Here is an 8789-nt window from a genome sequence, read left to right as displayed (position 1 = left end):
ATTTTTTAAAATATGAATTCCTTTTACCATAAAATATATGGTAGAAATTAAACAATTAAACTATTACAAAAAACAATTTCAACCATCAGGATGGTTTAGGACAATCACATGGGCTCCAAGATAGACTAGCTTATTACAATGACATTTATTGACTTGCTTTATGTCAAGCATGTGTGTGATGTGCTTGTCAAATTACTTGCATCTCGTCCCTTTTTTGTAGATGTCCGAGAAACTCTCGTATTACTATGCCAAAACAATGTCTCTTAGTAATGACTTTCTTTTCTTGCATTGTGTTGATGCTTGCATCGGGATGGGAAATGCATTGCTTTCACTTTGCAGCCAATCGTTGAAGCCACATTGGTCCTTCTAATTGATAATACCTTCAATGTTGTGCACCCAAGCCATCTCTCGTTTGCTCTAAGGGGCACCAACATAATTAATGTCACCCTCTTTATCGCTAGTTAATCTAAGTTGTGCACCCCTTTCACTTTTCATAGGCCATCTCTCAAGTTAGAAACTAAACTCACCTGGGCATGCATCTCCTGAGATGTTGGTAAAGTACTTTAGGAAATTTTGGGTGTAGGCTAAAACTTTTGAAGCCTCAAGACTCGTAGTCATCAGAGTTGTTGCCTCAAATACCCCCACCAATTTTGAGACCATAGCTTGTGTTCTTCACTTTTATGGAAATGTTTGAATGCATGCATTTGCCACTGCTACCTATAGCTACTTTGCTAGGAGCCTTTTTGCTTCATGTTGTTTCTCCCTCTACAAACATGACAAAGATGTCTTCCGTTTCTCTTTGATAATGTGCCATTTCTTTGCTTAGATTTTCTTTCCTTACCCCTCAACCTACTCCTTGTGCCTTGACCAAGCGTATAGCTGTCCTATCTTGCAACCCCATGTTGTTGCTATTGCAAGTCATGAAAACCTATATATTGCCACAACAACCAGTAGAACAGAGGCCAAAAGATTGTGAAGCGAGTAAAAAAAGGAAGATGATTAGTCTAACTTACCCAAATAAATGACAGTGTGTGATGGAATGAGGCACACTACACTATAGCATGATACAGGAAGATGTGAGTTTTCATGTACAGTACTCAAGATTTTCCAGAGAAGAAGTCATGAAATTTTGAAATCCCAGGTGGGAGATCTAAAATTTCAACCGCCTGTTTCCCCCCTCTGGTGATACAAGTCAAAAAATTGGATATACCGGTTTTCCCCAAAGCAATTAATGTAGCCTAAAATGTTCAAAAAACAAGTAGGCTAAAGGGCAGGCTAGCATGTTTGATGCATTGGATTATGAAATGCAATGACATTTGACATGCTTATGGACCTTATAGCAACAAGGAAGTGCATGAAAAAATAAGCAATGCAAAATGATAGACAGTATTGGATTTATTCAAAGATCTCGCACATGCATGGATTGAATATTTTCTAATTCATCCATTCTAGGTGAATAAAGATACCAATATGATCAACGTTGGATCTTTTAAGACCACCATGCACTAGCCCCATAAGTGTGGATTCCATTTCCTTCAATCCTTAAATTTAGTTTTAAACCAATCAAGAAAAACTTATGGAGCATGCCCTCGAATAGGTGTGCATAATTTCAGTGCAACATTGGAGGCCCCTTAAACTATACCAAATGTTCTCAATTAGGTCTGTCCTTTGGTGGACCTTGAGGAAGCTCAAGTAGTGCACTTTTGAATGATTACATGGTTGCATGCATGGTTTTTTTTTAGGGGGGGAATAAATCATGCTTACTATTTACGATGCATTCTTCACATGCAACATAGCACTTGAAATGATTCAATGATCTCATTCAAAAATGTGATATTTTTTTGGTCTCATATTGAAGTTTGGAATGTGTTCTCCTTCTTGGAGACCAAGTTTGTCAAAATTTTTTGGGCGATGCATAAGTTATGGGTCATGCAAGGCACCAATCCCAAAAAATGGCTACACCAATCATGCGTTGGCCCACCTACTAAATAGGAACAAGTCCATATCCAAATCTCATCCAAGATCCCCATCCAACAATTATGTGAATGTGGATTTAAACCCCTCTGGCTCTGATCAACCTGATATTTAATTGTCTACAATCCCCCTCAATACAAATAGAGTAAAGTATTTACAAGCATCAAGCAATACAAATAGGTTTTGGAGGTAGTAGAAGACATAGTGTTGACCAACAAGACACTACATAATGAAGGTAGTGTATTGATTTACATTACGACTGTGTAAACTTACATGCCTTTATAAAACTCTATATAAGATAACACCTTAATCATCCTCACACAAAGATCCAGTAATGTGCACATGGAGATAAGTGGGTTTCCATGGACATGCATGAGTTTTCTCTACATACAAGACTTTTACTAGTCCAATAGGATAGCAGCACCTCCTCTGAATGGAAATGAGGAAATTCCTACCGAATGATGTTGGAAATATAGAAAGGGAGGAGGGCCTTACTGATGTCATTTATTGTGACATGGCAGTGTCTACTCCTACAAAATAAATAAAAGGCACGTCGCATGAAATATGCAATAAAAATGAAGGTGCAAGCATATAAAGTAGAGTCAAAATGATGAGTCACTAGGAAAGTGACCTCTACAAATCCATAAATGGCTTGCTATTGAGATGAAGACAAAAGTATGGGTGAGTCTATGAAACAAGGTGAAACATGAGTTGAAAACTGCACTCTTTTGGATCATTCTTCTCCCATGAACATATATCAAAATGGCTCTTGATTATTGAGAGATGGATAATGGTATGCCATATGTAAAATAACTCTCCAATACAAATATCTTTATCCATTAACTGAAGGCATATAAAAGTCGATTATAAGTCAATAACTTTGTGAAGCACCTTCTTGTGCAGATGAAAGATATAGCCAAAAAATATTAATGATTACTCCTTTTTCTAGTTGCCAATTAGTGTGAAGAGAGTGGGAGAGAGGTAAGGAGTCTCACTTGCAGCTTTCTCACATACACAATGGGGGATTACACACAAAGGTGAAGGCTAAAAACAGTTTTCCTCTTCTTAGTTGTGAAAGCCAAAAGAACTCTCTCTATAAGTACAAAAGGAATAGATGAACCCTATATGTGGGTCTCAAACCAAACTCAGTTAACCTAGGTGGCATACTAACTGAGCCACTAACTAGAGTACATAAAGATAGCTGTCATCCAGCTATTATTCATGGGGGGTGTACCAATTGCATCTATAGCTAACAAGTCGGTGACATAAATGCACAACGGTCACCTTGGCATATCATGAGTGGAGTGCAGCATTACCATTTTGTGCATCTGCATCATCAATCACATTTACTGGTTTATACCAACTGCTCATCTCATAAAAAACAATATCTCTGCTCACTGTAAACTTACAAGTAGAAGGCTTATAGCATCTATACCCTTTTTGCTGCAGAGAATAACTAATAAAGATGCACTTCTCAGCTTTTGGATCCAACTTGGATCTCAACTCATCTGGCACATGAACATAGGCAATGCAACCAAAAAATTTCAAATGAGAAATATCTGGTTTCCTACCAGTATACCTCTCCTTTGGCATCATGCCATGTATTGCTGCAGTGGGAGTCCTATTCATTATGAAGACTGCTATAGCAACTGCTCCAGCCCGATAATAATCTAGCAGGTCTTTTTCATTGAGCATGGCACGAGATACCTCTCCAATATGCCTGTTTTTCCTTTCTGCAAGTCCATTTTGCTGTGGGGTATGATTGCATGAATATTGCTGCTTTATGCCATGCTGTTGCAGGAACCTTGCAAACTCATTTGAGAGGTACTCTCCCCCTCCATCTGACCTTAGGCATTTTATTTGCAGGCATGTTTCTTTCTCAACCATAGCTTTAAAAGCTTTGAAATACCCAAACACTTCACTTTTCTTTTTCATAAAATACACCCAAACTTTTCTGGTGTAGTCATCAATAAAAGTGACAAAATAATGACAGCCTCCAATAGATGTAGCTTTAGTAGTCCACACATCAAAGTGGATTAATTCCAATGGCCTCTTACTCTCTTGAACATGTCTAGGAAATGGTTTCCTTGCCTGTTTTCCAAATTGACAGGCTTCACATACCTTATGCATTTCTGCAACCTTGGACTTAGGCAATCCTGTAATAATATTTTGGGCCTACATTAATTTAAGTCGCTGTACATTAACATGACCAATGCATTTATGCCAGATATCAATAACTGCAACTACATCGGTCCCATGTGCAAACATTACTGCACTCAATTCAGGCATGTCTACATCCAATGCAAACATCTTACACTTCTTCTTCGCTTTTGCTATCAAGCGACCTTTATTTTTCATATCCTCAACAAAACATCCATGAGGATTAAATGACCAATAGAAACCAGGTTCTTGGTGATATTCGGGACATAAAAGACATCAGATAGGTATTTCTTTTTCCCATCCTACATAGACAAAGAAATTTTACCAATCTGCACAATAGGATGTGCAGTATCATCACCAGTCTCCACAAATCGTGGTCTTTCCATTTTCCTTGCATCCTGCATCCATTCTACATGACCTGTCATGTGGTTTGACGCACCTGAGTCAACATACCACATCATTTCTTTCTTTTGCACTTTTCAGAGAATTGGTCATGTGCTGCACCATAAACAAATCCTCATTTATGTCATCACCCTGTCTACTAGAAGATGCATAATTGCCTTGCTGCAATTTTCCATTCATGATGTCATTCTGCTTTTTGTAGCAGTCTTTACCCCCTGCCTCTAAGGTTACCACGTCGTCCTCCATAGGACTGGTTTTCTTGAATTTGCTGCATATTCTGATTTCTGCCATGGCCTCCAGATCGGCCTGCTCTACCTCTGCCTCTACCTCTTCCACATTTGAGTAGAAGACAACTTCTTTTGAAGTTCATCCTAAAGAAGATGCACCACCATTTCTCTGCTCTTCAGAAATTAGAAGAGCAATCAACTCCCCAAAATCAGGAAAATTCTCACGGAAGGCAATGGATGTCCAGAACTATGCATAATCCTTTCCTAGACCATTCAAGGTCACAGAAACTAAATCATTATCTTCCACTGGTGACCCAATGGAAGCAAGTGCATCTGCAATCTTCTTCACCTTCATGTGGTAGTCATTGATGCTCATATTTTCTCTCTGCACATTATGCAACTCTTGCTTGAGCTGCATTTTCCTAGCTTGTGTATTTGTGCTATACATTTTTGTCAAAGTATCCTGCGCCTCCTTCGGCGTGCTTGCATCTTAAATATGCACAATCATAGAATCTGAAATACTGATAGACAGCCAGTACATAACTTTCCTGGCTCTCTCATGCTAGCCTTTAAATGCCTGCAACTCTTGTTGATTGGGAACATTAGGAATAACTGGTTCTTGTTCAACTCCAGTAATGAACTCCCAATAGCCTTTTCCCTTAAGGAAATTCGTCATTCTAAACTTCCATGCTGGGAAGTTGTTCTTGTCAAGCTTTTCAGTGACTATTTGTGAAAGAGCATCAGACGCCATTATAGAACACTGCAAAAATATTCTGTCACTGCAAAAAACACGATTTTTGCCTCACAAGGGAAAATTTGCAACACTGACAAAAGTGGTATTTGACCACATATCATTCCTAGTGACGATTTTGCATCAACAAGTAATAAGAATGATTCTGTCACTCCCAATATCTCTGCACATAGGCATACGATGCAATTTCTGCGATAACTTTTCACCGACCTGCAGAACAGTGGTCCCACAGCAAAAATAGGGTACCTTTATGAGTGTCTGCGAAAAACTTCTGCCACCAAAACAGGCCCCGAAACGGCCTCGAATCAGCTAGGGCTTCGCCCTGTTCCCGCAACATATACTACCCTCTCACCACATCGTGAAGGGAATCCCAATCTAAGACAGTGCACTCTTGCTTTTTTCGGTTGTGCTACCTGTAGAGATTTGCTCCCAAACTCAAAAAAGGAAAGCAACATTGATCCTCTTACCAAGACACTGCGAACTTGGTTTGCTTTCTTGAGCTCCTTAGCACGAATCGAGCTTTGATACCATGTGAATAGAGTGGGAGAGAGGTAAGGAGTCTCACTTGCAGCTTTCTCACATACACAATGGGGGAATACACACAAAGGTGGAGGCTGAAAACAGTTTTCCTCTTCTTAGTTGTTAAAGCCAAAAGAATTCTCTCTCTAAGTACAAAAGGAATAGATGAACCCTATATGTGGGTCTCAAACCAAACTCAGCTAACCTAGGTGGCATACTAACTGAGCCACTAACTAGAGTACATAAAGATAGCTGTCATCCAGCTATTATTCATGGGCAGTGTATCAACCGCATCTGCAGCTAACAAGTCGGTGACATAAATGCACAACGGTCACCTTGGCATATCACGAGTGGAGCTCGATATCTCAACAATTAGACCATTTGCTACTGGTAAGAGATGGAGTAGCAAATGACAAATGTTGAATAGCCGCTTGCAACAAAAAAATGTTCTAGCAATTTGCTATTCAATGGAACAAGAGGGAGATTGAAGCTTTCAAGCCAATATAACTAGATATGCTAGGACACAAATCATTGCAGTATATGTATTGTCTGGGAATCGAGACTGATTAATATAATCCCTAGAGTATAGAGAAAGGGAAACTAGCACAAGAAATATTGTTTGACAAACAAGATAAACGGCAATGACTGGTGTTGAGAAACACTATGAATAGTAGGAATAAAGCTACTATTAAACGCTTTGAGAGAGCAACTAGTGAAAGATTGTAGTGATAACTAGCCAAGAAGAGAGGCTATTCAAAAGCCCATGTATAAAGACGTCTCCTTTTGAGGACGGGGCACCTTCAACCAAAAATTGGCATCAAGTAATACATTAGTAAGGTAGCATATAAATAAGACTCCTTAACATAAAGGTGATGGGTAGGAGAAGATACAACTCTTGGGAAATCATAGTGGTAATTGATGAAGGAGTATCGCTCAGAACAGGGCAGTTGAGGTGCACTGATTAGCTTGATAACAACCAACAACTCATTTGAATGACTGTAATTATACCTCTAAGAGAAAATGAGCCACTCTTGATGAGTACCAATGACAAAAAATGTGATAATAGCTTTAACAAGCAACAAATAACCTTTAGTTATTACGGCATACATAATAACAAGATACCTCCTTTTTTTGATATAACAGCGCTATTGAAAATTGTGATGAATAATATCCTTCTATAAATAGACCATGAACAACCACATCCTTGTGCCATAATCTTGAAGAGTAATACTAAGGACAGATACACCTCCAATAAACCAATGATGACACTAGAGGCAGCTAACCATGGAGAAGACTAGGTGCTACAAATGGAACAAGAAGAAATGTGGGATAAGAGCTTGGTGCTTTGATACCATGTTACAAATGATGGAGTGCACAATGGAGAGAGATGCTCACAAGGGATGGAAAGGAAGATGGAGAACCACACATGGGATAGAGTCAACATATCACTCATATTGAAACTATCACAAGAAGGCTAAGGTGATCCTCACATACAATGGAGGGTGACCACCTTCTAAATTGGATCAAGTCCCTATCCAAATCTCATCCAATATCCCCATCCACCAATCATGTGAATGTACAAACTGATCAACCTGATGTCTAATTCTCAACATTTAACAAGGGAGATTTAGCGAATGTAGTCACTGGATGCTACTTACATGTATCAAGCCTAAGCAAAAAACATCTTATGTGAGAAGCACAAGGCATGTTTAACACATAAATATCCCTTCCAATTGTGCGGATGGCCTACCGACAAGGGCAAAAAAAGCTCACCTTTGTGCACCAATTATTATAGATGCAGTTGCATAGTGAAGCTTGCTATTGCCTCCTAGGTATCTAACCAAAGCTAAATTGTTTTTGGCAGCTTTCTTTTCCTAAACTTGCATTGCGGCATACCATTACCCCTAGGAGGATCTATTTTTTTGGTTAAAATAATATCGCTAAAGGGTAGTGGTATGGCCAAAACTTGGAACTAGATTAGTGTGATTTTCTTCTATCTTGGTCATTTTGAGAATCATTAGACCTTAATCTATTATTCAAATGGAACCACACACCCATACATGTGTGTGTGTGTGCATGCGCATGCGCACACATGCACGCGTGTGTGCATGTGTGTGTATGTGTGCGTGTGTCCCCTACCCAACTAAACTCCCCCCTTGCTTTTACCTCCCCAATTTCCCCTAACATCATTTTTATTACCAATAAATAGTTTAGATAGCATCACCTCCTTAGTCAAGCTTTTTTTATGTTTCTAGGTGGGAGTATCGATTATACTTAGCTCTTGCAAGAACCATCATGCATAATAGGTTGTAGGGGTTTAGTTGTTCTTTGTAGGCTAGGGATTGATTGTTTCTCCTTATCTATGGAGTGTGTGGGATGGAGATAACAGTTTCACCTCTACTATAATCGCCTTTTGGCTAGTTTGAATGGAATATATTACTATTTTATGGTAAAAATTTGCCATCACACTGCAATAACTCCGCATTGGTGTGGTTTGTGCAAGTTTGAGCATAGCTAGACAATAGTGGTTGTGCCATCTTGCTAGAAAATTGGTCTCAATTTGGTCTCTTTCCCTACCAACTCCAATTACTTCTCTCAGACCTTGGTGATAGATTGTATATTATGTGCACCAGAAACTAACAAATAACAAGGTAATGATGATGCACATTCATTGTCTCTATTTTAATTAGCCCCCTATTACAATAGATGAAGGCTCAAAAACTAGGTTGCAACAGAACTTGGAAGGCTTAACGAGA

This window comes from Dipteris shenzhenensis, chromosome 15, assembly GCF_047967505.1.
Source record: "Dipteris shenzhenensis isolate YYH24624 ecotype China chromosome 15, Dip_SZ_1.0, whole genome shotgun sequence".
NCBI lineage: Eukaryota > Viridiplantae > Streptophyta > Polypodiopsida > Gleicheniales > Dipteridaceae > Dipteris > Dipteris shenzhenensis.
This window is presented reverse-complemented; position numbering follows the sequence as displayed.